We start from the raw sequence: 15,770 nt of genomic DNA on the forward strand, positions 1-15,770 counted from the left end.
CTCATTGTCCTGGATATCTGTCCTATTGGTAGGTTTTTCCAGAGCCTGACCAGTATCAGGAACTCAGTGAGTAACTGTGAAAGACTGGCTCTCCATTCTCCTCTTCACTGTGGAGATGCTCCCAGGATCACACACTTGAGCAGAGGGATCACAACAACTCAGTTCACTAGTGTCTTCAGTGGGGTGTCATGAATTGTGGGCACTAGACCAATAATACCTTCAGGCCATCTGCCCACTCTAGCGATGTTACATCTTACATAATCCATTACTTGTGCTTGCGATGGTGTTGGTACAAATTATCTGTTTAGATACACAGACTCTACTATGTTCCGGTTGCCTACAGTGCCGAGTAACATCTGTACAGATTTGTTTCTCAGGAGCAACACCTTACACCTTGTAGTCTGTGTGTAAAAGGCCACACAATCTAGGTCTGTGTATGGGATAAAATGGCCTAACAAGTGCCATATACTTGTACATATATATGTACTTGAAATGGTACTCACTCCTCCCAAAAGAACCATTCCAGCATGCTGGGAGATTTCCCATCCATTCCTCCTTTATAGGCACCTGGAGGGGATGGGTGCTGGTGACAACCAACAGATACCTGAGATGAAACAGTAAGGAAGGAAATACCTAGAGAGAGGAAAGTCACCTAATCAAGATTATATCAGGAGGCAATCAGGTCTGTGCTCTCCTCCATTTCCATTCACATGGCTGCCCATGGTCATACTGAATAACTCCCCCACCCCATAACCACCTTGCTTTTAGCCAACCATCCGCTGGTTGCCTTACAATGTTCCTTTGTCCACTGCTGCGGAGGAGCATCAGTCCTTGGTAAGCCAGCCTGCTTTTGACTGCCACCATCTGTCTCTGTGTGTGTGCACGTACGCACGTGCACGTGCTTGCCATTTGAGAAGAGATCATCAGATGCCCTGGAGCTGGAGTTTGTTACAAGTAGTTGTGAGCTCCCCAGTGTGAATGCTGAGAACTGAACTCCTGTCTTCTGGAAGAGCAGCAAGCACTGTGAACCCCTGGGAAGGTCTCCAGCCCTCCATTTCCTTCTCATTGTAATGAGAATAATTCAGTAATGTGTTGCTTCATAATAGAGTTACATCCTGAGAATTTCCTTGTTAGGCCATTTTATCCCATACACAGACCTAGATTGTGTGGCCTTTTACACACAGACTACAAGGTGTAAGGTGTTGCTCCTGAGAAACAAATCTGTACAGATGTTACTCGGCACTGTAGGCAACCGGAACATAGTAGAGTCTGTGTATCTAAACAGATAATTTGTACCAACACCATCGCAAGCACAAGTAATGGATTATGTAAGATGTAACATCACTAGACAACAGTTTTCAGCTTCATTAAACTCTTATGGGACCACCATCATATATGCTTTTCACCTGTGCCCACAACATTATAGATCACACAAACATCTTACAAGTGTCTACCAAATGTGGTGTAAGTATGAGGTAATTGTGGAGGTGGGAAGCAGGGGAGAGTACGGTACCTGAGCATACTAGCTGGTGCAACAGTCCCCAAGTTCAAGCTTGGCCCTCTTTTCCCTGGATGATACTGCACTATAGGGTATGCCCAAGCCCAGTTCAAAGGGAAAATACAGATCATATGCTTGTACCAGGACCTTACAGACCATCTGATTGGGAGTTCTATGTCCTAGTGGTAAGATGTTCAACCACCATGCAGCACTCTTTTGTTTGTAGTACTAAGACCTGAACCTAGGGTTTTCTTCATGCTAGGCAAGAACTGTACCACTGAGCTATATCCCCAGACTTCTTTATTTTCAGATAGGGTCTCGTTGAGTTGGCTAGGTTGACCTTGAACTTTTTGTCTTCTTACTTCAGTCTCCCAAGTAGCTGAGATTAGAATCCTGCACTACTGTAAGAATGGCTTATGATTCTCTTTAGAGGTAATGTTTTTATCTGGTTGCTTGCTTTTTGTGTATGTGCATGCATATGTGGTTTTTGTTTAAAATGATGTTTTATTCTTTGACAATTTCACACACCTAAAAAATTTCTTCATATTCGACTAAAACCCCCCTCCCTCCCCTCCCTATCCCTTAGAGCACTTCTAATATTTCCCCCCTCACCTTCATGTCTTCTAAAAAATATACACTGAGTGCTGACTGCAGGCAAGTGTGTGCCTATCCATTAAGCATGGGCAACCTATCAGCAGCCATACTCCCAAAGGAAATGGTTCTTCCTTCCCCAGCAGTCACCAATTACCAATAGCTCCTCAGCTAGGGATACAGCCTCATGAGCCCTTCTCCTGTCCATGCTGGAATGTTGACTGGCTTGATCTTGTACTGAATGTTCATAAGTGCAATGGCTCTGTCCTATTCAGAAGACATTGTCTATGTGTTTGAGACAGGGTCTCACTCTGGAATTCATTGCAGAGCCCAAGCTGGCCTCAAATTTGCAACAACCCAGCTAGCTGCCTTAGCCTCCTGAGTGCTAGGGTTTACAGTCATGAGCCATCACATCTGGTTAAAGCTGATGTCTTGGTATTCCCAAACCATGGGTGCCCCCAAATGTCACCTATACCTGAGTTCCTAAACTTTCCTAGGATATGTGGTATTGTGGGATATTGTACACTGTGTGAAAATGCATTCCTTTGATTGGTGTAATAAAAAAACTGAATGTCAATAGCTAGGCAGGAGGTATAGGTGGGACTTATTATGGGAAGAGAGAGAACTCTGGGAAGGAGAAGGTGGAGTTGCCAGCCAGACATGGAGGAAGCAGCATAAGCAGTATGGGGGCGATGAGGTAATGAGCCATGTGACAGAATGCAGATTAAAATAAATGGGTTAATTTACATTAAAAGAGCTAGTGGGGCAAGCCTAAACTAAGGTCAAGCTTTCATAATTAATAGTAAGTCTCCATGTCATTCTTTGGGAGCTGGTTGGTGGGGCAGGAAAAGACTTGTTACACTGTCCTGGTTTGAATAAGAACGACTCTCATGGGCTCATCTATTTGAACACTTAGTCACCAGGGAGTGGAACTCTTTAAACAGATTAGAAGGATTAGGAAATGTGGCCTTGTTAGAATGGTGTGGCCGTGTTGGAGTAGGCATGTCATTGGTGGTGCACTTTGAGGTATCAAAAACCCATGCCATGCCTAGGCTCTCCTTCTTTCTGTCTACAGATCAGGATGTAGCTCTCAACTTCTCCTCCAGCATCTGCCTCCATACTCCCTGCCATGAAGATAATGAACTAAACCTCTGAAACTGTAAGCAAGCTCCCAATGAAATGCTTTCTTTTTTTTTAAGAGTTGCCTTGGTCGTGGTGTCTCTTCACAGCAATAGAGCAGTGACTAAGCCAAGATAGAGCCCTTTGGTAAGGACATGTGTTATATTAGCATCTAGCCTTTCACTGGTACCTCAGCTGTAGGGTCTACCCATGGGACATCCTAAACGTGGTGGGACATGTTTCTGTGGACATAACTTGAGGAGAACAGCCTTTGAAATGGTTTACTTCTGAGACAAGGTGGTAGTAACAAGAAGTTCATCTATTGTCCAAGAGATGACATGCTATTTCTGGCACACTCTACTTATTGAAGTGGGGGTCAAAATGTTAGAAACTTAGTTTCCAGGATGGTGGGAGGGGTGTGTCAGAACTTTTAAGAGCCATTTGGTGGGGGCTCCTTTGGCCCCTGCTCTGAAAAAGACTAAGGTAATTCTTGGAGTTGCTTGAAGGTAATTGTTATAAAAGAAGCAAGCATGGCCCTTCCCAGCTCTCTATGCCACTAGGTTTGGTATTTGGTCACCCTTTCCTACACATGTTTCCACCATTACTGTATACTGTGAGGCACTATAGCCAAGAAGGATCCATACCAGGGCCTGCACCATGTTGTTTGCACAAAACTGTGAGCTAAACAAACCTCCTTTACAAAGTTAACCTGGGTCCGATATTTTATAATACTGACTTAAAGCTCACTGATGCTGAAGGGACCAGTATTTGGCACAAGATACCCCGAGACCAAGTTCTCAGCACAAGGGAGATTTATTTGCCTCAGACGGACAAAGGATAGGGAATAAGAGACAAAAACAGGAGATAGAGGACAAGGAAGAAGGGAAAGGGAACAAGGGAAAGGGGACAGTGATATTTGTCCTAGAGGGACAAAGGACTGCCTCTGGGAAGAAATGACAGATGTGGCCCTAAGCAAATGGCAGTTTATAAAGGTAAAAGGGAAAACACTGGGTTAGGATGAGGTGTTTAATTTTGATTAATTTCGATTAGATATGTTAATTAGGACAGCCTCAGGGGGTCTTTTGATTGTGGACTTCAGTATTTTTGATAGCTGGACATTGATGGTCAGCCTCAGGAGGAGGAAGTGGTCAAATAAGAGAATAGACCTGGGTGCCCAGCTTTAGGAATGTAATATAACAGGTTTTTTTTTTTTTTTTCCCGCAAGGCAGAGGGAATAGGGGAAGGGCAAGGCCTGCCAGAGTCCCTTCAGATGTACAGATGTATTTATGGACTACTGGGTTAAAACTATTGATGTGCCAATATGATCCCCACATATGGGGAAACAGCTGCAATTAAATTCATTTATGTCTTCCAGTTTACGACAATCCCATTTATTAACAACATCCCCTGTCCTGTTCAGGGATGGAAACAGGAGTAAAACTGTAATGCTGGACGCTCCCCCTCTGTCTGTCAGAACTGGGAGAACGACAGTCACCTCTGGGTTTCTCCGGACATGGAGCTTTGGTTCTGGTTTACCATTTTACCTAGAAGATGGGACATAGGGCTTTCTATTTAGCCTTTCCTTCTTTGTACCCACCTATTCATTATTAACAAGTTTGGAGTGCCAGCTATGCACGAGGCATTTATAAGGTGCTTGGAAAACAGAAGTGGAAAAATACACACAAATGTTCCTTGAAAGAGCAGTTGGCTGGCAGAAGTACTAACTGATGAGAAAGAGGAGGGATATACATGTCAGGAAGTAATGGGCACACTGGAGAATAAAGCCACTGCTCACAAAAGGCAGAGAATGCTGGTTGTTAAAGATTGATGCATGTCTTCCAAAAAAAGAAATTGAGAAACCCTGACCCCAAGTACCTCGACTCATGACTGTATATGAAACAGGAACTGGAAATATATTCACTGAAGCTGAGGTCACTGTGGAGAGGCCTAACCTAGTGTCCTTATATAAAGGGAAAATTCAGACAGACACTGAAGAGAAAGAGGAGTGATAAAAGTCACCTACAAGGCACAGAGGAACCCACTGCAGGTACTCTTCACAGCCCTAGTGATTTTGCGTGTCAACTTAGCACAAGCTAAAGTCATCAGAGGAAGGAGCCTCAGCTGAGAAAATGCTTCCATGAGATCCGGCTGTGAGGCATTTTTCTCATTTAATGATAATGGAGGAAGGTCCAGCCCATGGTGGGTGGTGCCATCGCTGGGCTGTTGTTCCTGAGAGGCTGGCTGATCAAGCCATGGGAAACGATCCAGTAAGCAGCTCCCCTCCATGGCCTCTGTGTCAGTTTCTGCTCTGTTTGAGTTCCTGTCCTGGTTTCCTTCAGTGATGAACAGCAATGCAGAAGTGTAGGCCTAATAAACCCTTTCCTTCCCAACTTGCTTATTGGTCATGGTGTTTCGTTGCAGCAATAGAAACCCTAAGACACCTAGGAAGGGCCAATCTTGAGGACACCGAAGACAGGACTTCAAGCCTTCAGAGCTAAGATGACATGTGCCTGCACTTCTAAACAACTTGTTTGGTGGCACATTGTGATGGCAGCCTTGGGAACTGACAGCATAGTTCCGTCCTAGATCCTACCTTTGTTACTACATCCCTTCCTTCTGTCCAGTTTTGAGGGGTCCCTGGGTCAGGACGTGAGGAGCTATTATCTCCAGCTGTCTAGGGACTAGTCTCCACCCTATACTAGGCAGCCCTTCAAGTCAGGACTTATGGGTCTCCTACCCCCACCCCAGATAGTTGTCCTCCTGTGGAGTGGAGGGTTGAAGCCTTTCGGAACGACACAAATCGAGTGGCCAGATTTTCAGAGGATAAGGTGATCCCGTCCCTACTCTAAGACATATCTTGAGTTCTCTGGGCCCTTCCCTTCTCACAACTCCTTTTTCTGGGGCCCACTCTCTGTTCTGCCTCACCCCAGTCAGAGGCACAGCCAATGTGGGGTACAAATCTTCTCCTCCCTTCCTCACTGCCACCCTCATGGATGGGGGCTTGGCACAGGGTGGGCCATGTGACACACATTTTCCTGCCCTTGGGAGACTGGGAACAATGGCTCCCTCTTACCTCGGGAGCTGGCTCTGTGCTTGGGACTGTCCCAAGTGAAGCTGAGGGCACCCACAGCTGCTAGTGCCCGCTGGACAGGAGAGAGGGCCCCTCTGTCCTCACCACCCATGAAGGACAGTATTTACTTCATCTTCTGTAAGTCCAGAGATCTGTTTTGGGGAAGAGTTGTGAAGAGACAGACCCAACTGCGATAGTCTGTGACAATCGCAGCCCTGCCAGGCATTGGCTTTCCCAAGGCTTCAGTCAGCACCTCAGATGTCCCCCTGGCAACCCATGCTATGCCTCCACTGTATTCTCATGCATCTCATGGTGGTGATTCTCATGTGGAGACTGAGATGCTTACCTAGGTCGACCCAGGAAGGGAGCTGGGATTCCAGATCATGTGTCTCCATCTTCTTATCCCATTCTGCTTTCCAGAAGGACTCTCCTCCTCGGGCCCGAAAGGACAGTTGAGGTGGCTACCCACAGGAGAAGACTGGATAGCAGGATCTCTGCCCAGTGGCGGAGGAAGGGCTGAGATGTTTTTAAAGACTCCTGTGTCACCCTCTGCAGAGCACAAGTAAGCCCTTTTGTGGATCACGGGGCATGGTGCTCTGCTTCTGGAGCAGCCAGAGCTCAGGGTGGGCTCATGAATAGTCATCGTTTCCAAGTGCTCACTAAGAGTTGGTGAATGCATCACAAGCAGGCCCTGGGGCAGCCTGGCACTATACTCCATAGAGGTGCAGCCAAGATACCTGGCTGAGGTGGCACAGTGGGAGGTTGCACCCAGGCCCCACACTGTGTTATGTTGCCCAGGAACTCAGAAGCAGAGGCCTGCATCATGAGCTGTTCCTGGCCCTGTTCACTGAGAGCTTGTCTGGTATCTACAGGGAACCATAACAAGCTCATTACAGTTCCTGCCAGCCAAAGTCCAAATGAGATAGCATGCCAGTCAGCATCTCGCTGCTTCCTGAAAGACAACTTGTCCATTGAACAGGGAGCTGCAGCCACCTAAAGAGGTAGTAGACCCTTCAAGAAGCATGACGCACATCAAGGTCTCTGTCCCCGAAGGCTTTTTATGGTTCAACTTCAGAGGCTGTGCTGCCCCCAAGACACTTGCTGTCACTTCCAAATTTATGCTGGGTTGGAGAGACCCTGAAGTGACTGGTAGGGAATTGTGGGGCTTCCTGAGAATGCCTTATAAAGGATCACAAACTTGTTGACTTCAGACAACAGAAATGGATTCTCTCCCGATCCTGGAAGCCAGAAGCATGAGATCAAGAGGCTACATTGGCCTCTTCCTAGCCCCACTGACTCCTGGCTTTTCTCTGCTGCACACACATAGTTCAGCCTCTGCCTCTGTCTTCATTCAGTGATGAGGCTGAGAGGCTCTATTTATTAGTCAGGGTTCTCCAGAGGAAACAGAATTGATAGAATAAATATAGCATATTAATAAAATGCACGTTTATTATATATAGTATATTAATTATTAGAATAAATATAATATAAAATATAGAATAAATATAATTGCAAAGGGAATTTATTTGGTTGACTTGTATAGTCTGAACGAGGTAGTCCAACAATAACCAGGCTGAGACCCCAGTCTCATCAGCTTAAATCTGGTGCTGAAGGCCCGGAGGATTCCTGGAGAGCTTTCAACCCTTAACGGAAAGCAAAAGTAACTGGGTTTTGATAGCAGCAAAGATGGCAGCGATGGCAACAGCAGCAGCAGCATAGTCAATGCACTCATAAGCAAGGAGCAAAGGCATGCAGGCGAAAGCAACACTGCATTCTTCTCAGTCATCTTTCAATCTGGGCTACTGCTGGAGAGTCCATCTAGCCTGGGGTAGGATCTTCCCACCTTGATGAATACTTCCAGGAAATACCTTCACAGACTTGCCCAGGGGCTTATCTCTTAGTTGCTGCTAGTTGCAATCAAGTTAACAAGTTATCACAAGGGTGGGTAGGCAAGGGAGGGGAGGCACTCAGTATTTCAGCTAAGTGTGTTGACCTCGGCATAGCCTGTGCTTCAGCAAGCTTGAGTAGCTGGTATTTGAGGCATTTCTGGGAGGTGACCCACTAAGAGGAGAGCAGGAAGAAGGCTTGGAGGAAGCCCGAAGACTACCTTTCTCCATACTGACCAACTGGGGCTCACTCTTGTCCATTCCCACCCCCACCCAATGGGTGGATACCAACAAACGCAAGGTCTCTCTGGGAAATCTCTGAAGACACATCCCTGGGCCCTTTTCCTTAGGTTTCAACCTGAAGTTCTGGGTGGGACCCAAGGAACCTGCACTTATAAACATTCCAGAAATGCTGAAATGGGAATTTACTGGGCTGCATGACCACTAGTGACTTTCCTTAGTCTCCTGCCCACAGCTGCCATCAGCTCTAGTAGCGGTTCAAGCGGTCCAGGTGGCTTTCATGACCACAGCTACAGAATGTGCATGTGATCAAACAAACAAACAAAACAAAACAAAACAAAACAAAAGAGCTGGGTGGCGTGGCGGCGCACACCTTTAATCCCAGTATTAGGGAGGCAGACGGATCTCTGTGAGTTGGAGGCCAACCTGGTCTACAGAGCAAGTTCTAGGACTGGCTCCAAAGCTACAGAGAAATCCTGTCTCAAAAAGCTACAAAACAAAACAAAAAAAATGTGCATGTAGCCACCCTCCAAAGCTTATTATTAGTTAGGTTGTATCCCCCTAGATTAATATTTGGGTCTAATGCCTGGGGCCTCAGAATGTGATCTTACTGAACTTGTGCCCTTAACCATATAAAAGATATAAAAAGATAACATCATTTTGGAATATGTGGGAATGTTAATCCCAAGTGACTGGTGACTTAATGGATTTTGGAAGCCCACTGCAGCTACAGAGGCCCAGCGTGGGTTTTCTCTCTCAGCACTCCTCCATCCACTAAGCAAATTGATTTCTGACTTCTAGTCAGAATTCAGAAAGAAACTCCAGTTGTATAAGTCACCCAGTTCATGAGACTTGTTACAGAAGTCCCAGGAAACACACAGTACCTTAGAGGGAAACTCTCAAATGCCAGGCAGGCTTTTTTTGGGTATGACAGGTGGAAACAGACTCCCACCCCAAGACTTGAATGTGAACCCCAAGACTTGTCCACTCAGTATGGAGGGGTTTAAATGAAGTCTTGAACCTGGCAGCACCTTCCTCTGGGCAGGGAATGGGTGTGCCAGGCTAGGGAGAGAGGCACCTTCTGGAAGGAATTGCAGATAGTCTGGGAGTGGGAGGATTGATAGGGGCGGCTGGGCAAATAGAGTGATGGTGGTAAAACCATCCAGGTGAGCTCAGCATTTCCAGGTCTGAAAGTCCAGGAGGAAATCTGATTCGAGGAACAATGGGGCAGATGACGGTTGAAACCATGGGTGTGGCTGACCTTTCTGAGGGAAGCCAGACAGCCAACAGCAGGTGCAGGTGCAGGATGCCAGCACAATTGAGGCTGCAGACAGGCCAAGGGGAGGGCATCAGACAAAAAGTAGGAAGAAGGCGAGGCTGGAGACCTCGGAAGTCTTGGTCAAGTGTTCCTATTAGTTTGAAGATCAGATCTGTGGGTCTCACTGAGTAGAAATGACTATTACCCACGTACCAGAGTCAGCCCTCGTCCGCTCAGACGCGGGCAGCAGGTGGCGCTAGCGGGCTGCTCGCAGCCTTCCTGGCTCCAGGTTGGAGGGAAGGGGAGCGGTAGGTCACCCACAGGCACTGCCTTACCATCCTAGTAAGGACAGGTTGTGTGAGGAGAAACGCAGGCAACCATTTTCCCAACTAGTGCAAGGATCTCGAGCTGCGCTAGGTGCAGACCCCAGAGCGAGCAGGTTCTCAACGCACCCGTGCTTTCTCGTCTCTGGGCTCTTGGGAGCTCAGGTGGAGCTCCAGCGCAGCAGCGCTCACCGCGGAGAAAGGGCGGGCCTTGTACGCCTGAGGGCATTGCACTCACAGTGCCAAGCCTTCTAGCCCCAGAGCACTCACTGAGCCCGCTGTTATGCACCATCTGGGGCTCCGGGAGGAAGCTCTTCCCTGGGGCACACTCACTCGCTTTTCCTTAGCTAGCCACTGCTATTGTGGGCACCTCTTGACCAGGCAGATGCCCAGCGGCCGCGGACTTCCTGCAAGGTCCTTCCAGACCGTGCCTACCCCACTGGTAGAGAAGCGCGCTCCCCCCCTCCCAGCTCTACCCATGCCAGAATGCAGAATTTGTTGGGAGGGGAGCGCTAGTCACTGGCCAAGGGAGGGATGGGGTCCAAACTCCCCTCTCCACTTCCCACTTGATCCTACTTGGCCCTTGATCCTAAATCCTGTGGTTCAGATTAGTGCTGACTCATGTTGAAAGGTCTTACCAGCCCCATCTTTCCTTCTCCACCGGTGACCATCAGCAGAGAGCGAAGAATTGGGTAAGTCCTCAGTGAGAACTTGGACTGAAGTTATCAACTGGCTGTAGGGGTCTCTCTTTCCAGGACTCAGCCTAGTGTGGCTACTCAATGCTTGCTGCCTGCTGGTGCTTGTCCTGGGCCTAGGTGCCCAAAGCTTTTGTGAGCAGACAAGACATGGGGAGGAGCCTGAGCAAGTAGGACAGACACCTGGTGCCTAAAGTTTATGCCTGGGTTTCCATTGGCTCCAAGTGTCCTCTTGGATGTGTGGGCTGTCTCACCCAGACTCTTGTCTAAGATCCACATCTGACCTAGGGGAGGCTCTGAGGGAGGAGATCAAGGCAGTCAGGGAAGAGACTTGACTTGCCAGACTCTGGGAAAGTGGAGTGCCAATCCATCTGGACCTTACTGAGTGTGCCTAAGAGGTGTGGGAGGAGTCAAATTCAAGGACTTGACTAGAAAAAGACGGAGAGATAGGGCAGTTTCTCTCTTTCTACTTAGCCCTTCAGTCGTCAGGAGTGGAGGCTGCTATCCAGGAAAGCCGAAGGCCAGGAGCCACTGTGGGAGATGAGCTTGGAGGAACACAGGTCCCCACCTCCCTGACCCTTCCCAGTCCCAAGGTAGTGTTGTGAGCTACCATCCTAGTATGCATGGGAAGAGCCCCTGACTTTACCCTCTTCCCTGAAATGTTTCTAGGAGCTGACACTTTATCGGACTGAGGGACAGTGGGAGACTGAGGACCCAGAAATGGCTTTGTTGCCTCCTCTGGAGTCAGGTCCTTAGGTCCAATCTCCTCCCCACCAACCTTTCGGGGACTCACTCCACCACTTCTATTTGAGGCTCCCCTTCACTATTTATAGTCATGCCCACTAACTACATCAGCCTGAGTCTGGCTTCTTCTGCAGATACCAATGGTGCCACCGACCCCCATACCTTGATGCGATTCCTGTTGAGAAAAGGGTTAAGAGGAAACTTTGGCTTTGGCTGCCAGCCCTTCCCTTGGCTAGTGATCTAGTTCTCACTTTGGTGTTTGCAAAGCTGCAGAGAGCCAGGCAGATCTCTGTGAGTTCGAGACCAGCCTGGTCTACAAGAGCTAGTTCCAGGACAGGCTCCAAAGCTACAGAGAAACCCTGTCTCGAAAAACCAAAAAAAAAAAAAAAAGATGCAGAGACATATCTCTAGGCCACACCTGCACCCTTAGCACCCTTCCACTTAGAGGAAGTCCCCCAAGTCTTCTGTCTCAGACCCTCCCCTTTCTGAGATCACCCTTACTGCAGGGGCTGCTAGAGAGGGAAGGGGTGCATTGGCAGATGCTAAAGCCAAACAAGCTTTGTTCTGCTTGGAAAGACTGGAGGGCACTCACCCGACATCTGCCTGGTCTTTGACGTAAGCATGCCCTTCACAGCATCCTCAGCATCCTTCTCTGTGTCCTGGGGTAGGCGTGGGGGCATGGAGCAGAAGAGAGAGCTTTTGTGCTCTCCAACCCTTCAGGACAGTTTTAGGAAATTGGTTCACACAGCCTCCTCTTTCTCTCTTCTTTGGGCAAGACTGGCTCCCCTCCTGATTCTTCACTTTGAGGTCCCTGTTTCTATTTCCAGGAAGCACCTTCCATCTAGAGACCAGTGAAAGCTCTGGGGCCTGGAATGGCCCTGGAACTGTTCGCTACCTCCCTAGTTTAGCTTTCCCTTCTAGATAAGATTTGATTTGTCTGGAGAGCTTGCTCCCACCCCCCTGCCACCACCCTGAGATGACCCCCCTTTTCCACAGAATCCTTTGTACTCCCATCCCTATTTGCCCTTCAGAGCAAGGTAGGTTCAATCCATCTCCTGAGCACCCTGCCCAGACAGAGGCCTCCAGCATCTCCATGGATCCTAGCAGCGCATTCTCTGTATTTCTCTTGCCTGGTGACCCTCTGCAGTGCCCTCTTACCCATACACGCCTTAAGCTTCTCCCAACCACTCAGCCTTTCGGAAGCTAAATGGTGCCCTTCTTGGAACTGGCCCCCCACATTGCTCCCCAAGTCTTTCCAGTCCTGGGCAGAGAAGTGCTTTGACAAATCCACCCAGGCAGCACAGGTCATCTAAGACCACTGAGAACAGTCCTCTAGGATGTCTTCAGGGATTTTTCAGTCTTGCAAGCAATGACAATGGAGAAAATGGGGAGCCCAGTCCAGCCCACTTTGCCCCTGACTTGCTGAGAAACATTGAACAAAACTGCTCCTCCCTCTGGGCCTGGGAGAGAAACTGGGCTCTGTGGTGGTGTGCAGTCCTAGAAGAGCTAATATGCGGCTTACTCAGAGGGCATTCACTGGGTGCCCTCTATGTTTAAGGCTAGTGCCTGTCTATAGCACAGCATAGAATAGGGAAAAGCACACACCTTCGTTATTGTCACTGACATCTGCTTCGGTTTTTTTCCACATTTATTTATTATATGTGTGACCATACACCTGCATATTTGTGGGCCTGTCCATGCCACAACTTGCATCTGGAATTCAGAAGACAACCTATGGGGAGTTGATTTTTTCCTTTCACCATGTGAATCCCAGATACTTAACTGGGGTCATTAGGCTTCACAGCAAGTGCCCTAACATGCTGACCTGTCTCCCTGGCCTCCATGTGATTGGTTTTGAGACAGATTTCATGGAGCTCAGATTAGCCTTGAACTTCAAGCAGTCTTCTTGCCTCAGCTGAGTACTGGAATTACAGACTTGGACCATTGTGCATGGCTGAACACATGCCTTTGACATAAGACAAAAGAATTCCATTGTAACAGAACGTTAGTTACCCACGCACACTTTCACACTCCCTCACTTTTAGCCATCCAGCCACCCTTCCCTATCTAACCACATACCTGTCTATTCAGTCATCCATTCACCTACCCACACATCCATCCATCCATCCATCCATCCATCCATCCATCCATCCATCCATCGATCCTCCTCTCCACCCTCCTACTTATTCATTTCCTATCTATTCACTTATCCTCCCATCTTCCCACCTATCTACCCTTTGTCTGAGGCTAGTCTTGAGGCTATCTGGATATGTGTTATACCCTGTCTCCAAAAACACACATGCATTTGCACGCACGCACGCACACACACACACACACACACACACACACACACACACACACACACTTTCTCTCTCTCATTGTCATTCTCACTGTCAGCAGCTCTTGGCTGGCTTAGGGCTAGGGAGAGAGATGGAAGCTGGGATCAGGTCTTTAGGGGAGGCTGTGTATCTAGGTATGGCAGTATAGGAGTTGAGCGGAGAGCCTGCCCAGCATAGTCCTCTGTTGTGTAGTCCTTGGCCAAGATGACCTCTAGAAGTCTGGGTGAGCTAGTAAATGGCACCTCTTTCACTCCCTTTGGAGTCTTCTGCTGTCTCCAGGATACCGAGGTCGATGCTCCCAGCTGGCCTCTCAGGAGAGGCGCTGTCACTCACCTTCTTCAAATGCAGGTGCTCATGTACGCTGAGGGTAGAAGGAGTACCCGGCCCGCTTGAGACAACCATCAGCTTTTTCCAGTCCTTGGTTTTATTGACTCCTAGGGGCTGCCAGGGCTATAAATAGATGTTCTTGAGCTAAAAATATCCTTGCTAGAGGCAGACGATGCTGCTAGCTTTCAGCTTCTTTGAGGGCTGAGGATGCAGAATTCAAGATCCGCTGGAAGAGAGGTTAGCCACATCCTCTCCCCTCCTCTCCTGATTTTTCCTCCTCTATCTTCTGACCTACACACACACACACACACACACCGCTACTCATATGAGTGACCAGTGTCACTGCCTGCCTGAAAGCACAAAGGGTCCCTTGAACAGGATGGTCAAAACTGGAGAATGTTGTATTAGCCAGGGGCAGGGATGAGAACTAAGATCCTCCAAGAAGCCCACTTAGGAATTTCCACAGGGCATCTAGGGTAGTCCACACAGAGACTGTTAAGATGAGAACCACATGTTGAGGTGGCCCAGAAAAGCCAGATCTGGAAGTCTGTCCTATGGAATGGTACATGGATGTCCATGGTCACATGACTTGTAATGACATATAGCAGGTTAGCCTGGACCCTGGCCGGTCTGCACTGGTGTAGGGGCAGTCTGTCCAGAGAGAGGAACCCTGTGTCTGGAGACAAGGATGGGCTCACATCAGACACTCTAGTATGCTTCTGTTTATTTGTTTGTTTATTTATTTATTACAAAAACAAATTTTTTAAAAAAAACTGAAGATGTCAGAAATCATCCAATCCAAAGATCTGTGGTGGGGATGAGAGCAAAATAAAGGGGGAAAGGAGCAGGGAAGAGACTCCTGGTCAGGGTGATTAAAAAGATGGCTGTTGAGAAGCTCATGACCCAAGATCTGCACCTTATCCCCTTTACCCTTCCCTCACAGGAGTGATGAGGAAATGGATGAAGCAGAGGGGGCTACAGTCGTGGCCAAAGGCACATCCTCTGGGAGATCAAAAAAGGTGGGCTTCACTAGGAGTCAGTTATCAGGTGTACTGGGGGGGGGTGTCTCAAATATATGGAATTCATCATGAATCTATGTGTTGTTCTTGCACAAAGACCATGCTGATCTTCTCCATCCTGTTCCAGTTTTAGCATGTGTGCTGCAGAAGTCAGCACCGTCAGCATGCTTTTGGTGCTCATATCACATAAAAGAATTCCTTGTAAACCCTGTGTCTGTTGAAAAGACCGTGGTGGGGTATGTGTATGTGAAAAGGCAAGGAGTGAGCTGTTTACAGTAGGAATGTCTTGGGAGGGGAGTTGACAGGTGAATTGGGCTCTTGTGTTTGCACATGCATATGCAGTTTACATGTGTATGTGCATAGAGACAAACCTCAGGTGCCATTCAACTTGTGTTTTGAGACATAAACAAGTTGGCCTGGGGCACCAAGTAGGCTAGGCTTGGCCAGGGAGCACCAAGATCCTTCTGTTTGCCTCCCACTACTGGGATTACAAGTGCATGCCAGCGTACCTGGCTTCTGGTGATCCAACTCAGGTACGCATACTTGCCCAGCAAACACTGTACTGACTGAAGCATCTCCCCAGCCTGCAAACTGATATTTAAAGTTACCTAGTTTTCAGTCATAAAAAAAGCAGATAATAAAATGGGTAGTTTACATCCCA

At 48.0% G+C, this 15,770-nt stretch overlaps 1 non-coding gene across 1 annotated transcript; it reads right to left on the reverse strand.

Moving 5' to 3' along the window:
• Positions 1–15,159: 15,159 nt before the first annotated feature.
• On the reverse strand, positions 15,160–15,266 carry LOC126498953 (U6 spliceosomal RNA). Its single transcript, XR_007590931.1, has one exon. It is a non-coding gene; the product is annotated as a U6 spliceosomal RNA (small nuclear RNA).
• Between the last annotated feature and the right edge of the window lie 504 nt (positions 15,267–15,770).

Source organism: Alexandromys fortis, unplaced genomic scaffold (assembly GCF_014885135.2).
Source record: "Alexandromys fortis isolate MF-2015 unplaced genomic scaffold, M_Fortis_MF-2015_v1.1 scaffold_3, whole genome shotgun sequence".
Taxonomy (NCBI): domain Eukaryota; kingdom Metazoa; phylum Chordata; class Mammalia; order Rodentia; family Cricetidae; genus Alexandromys; species Alexandromys fortis.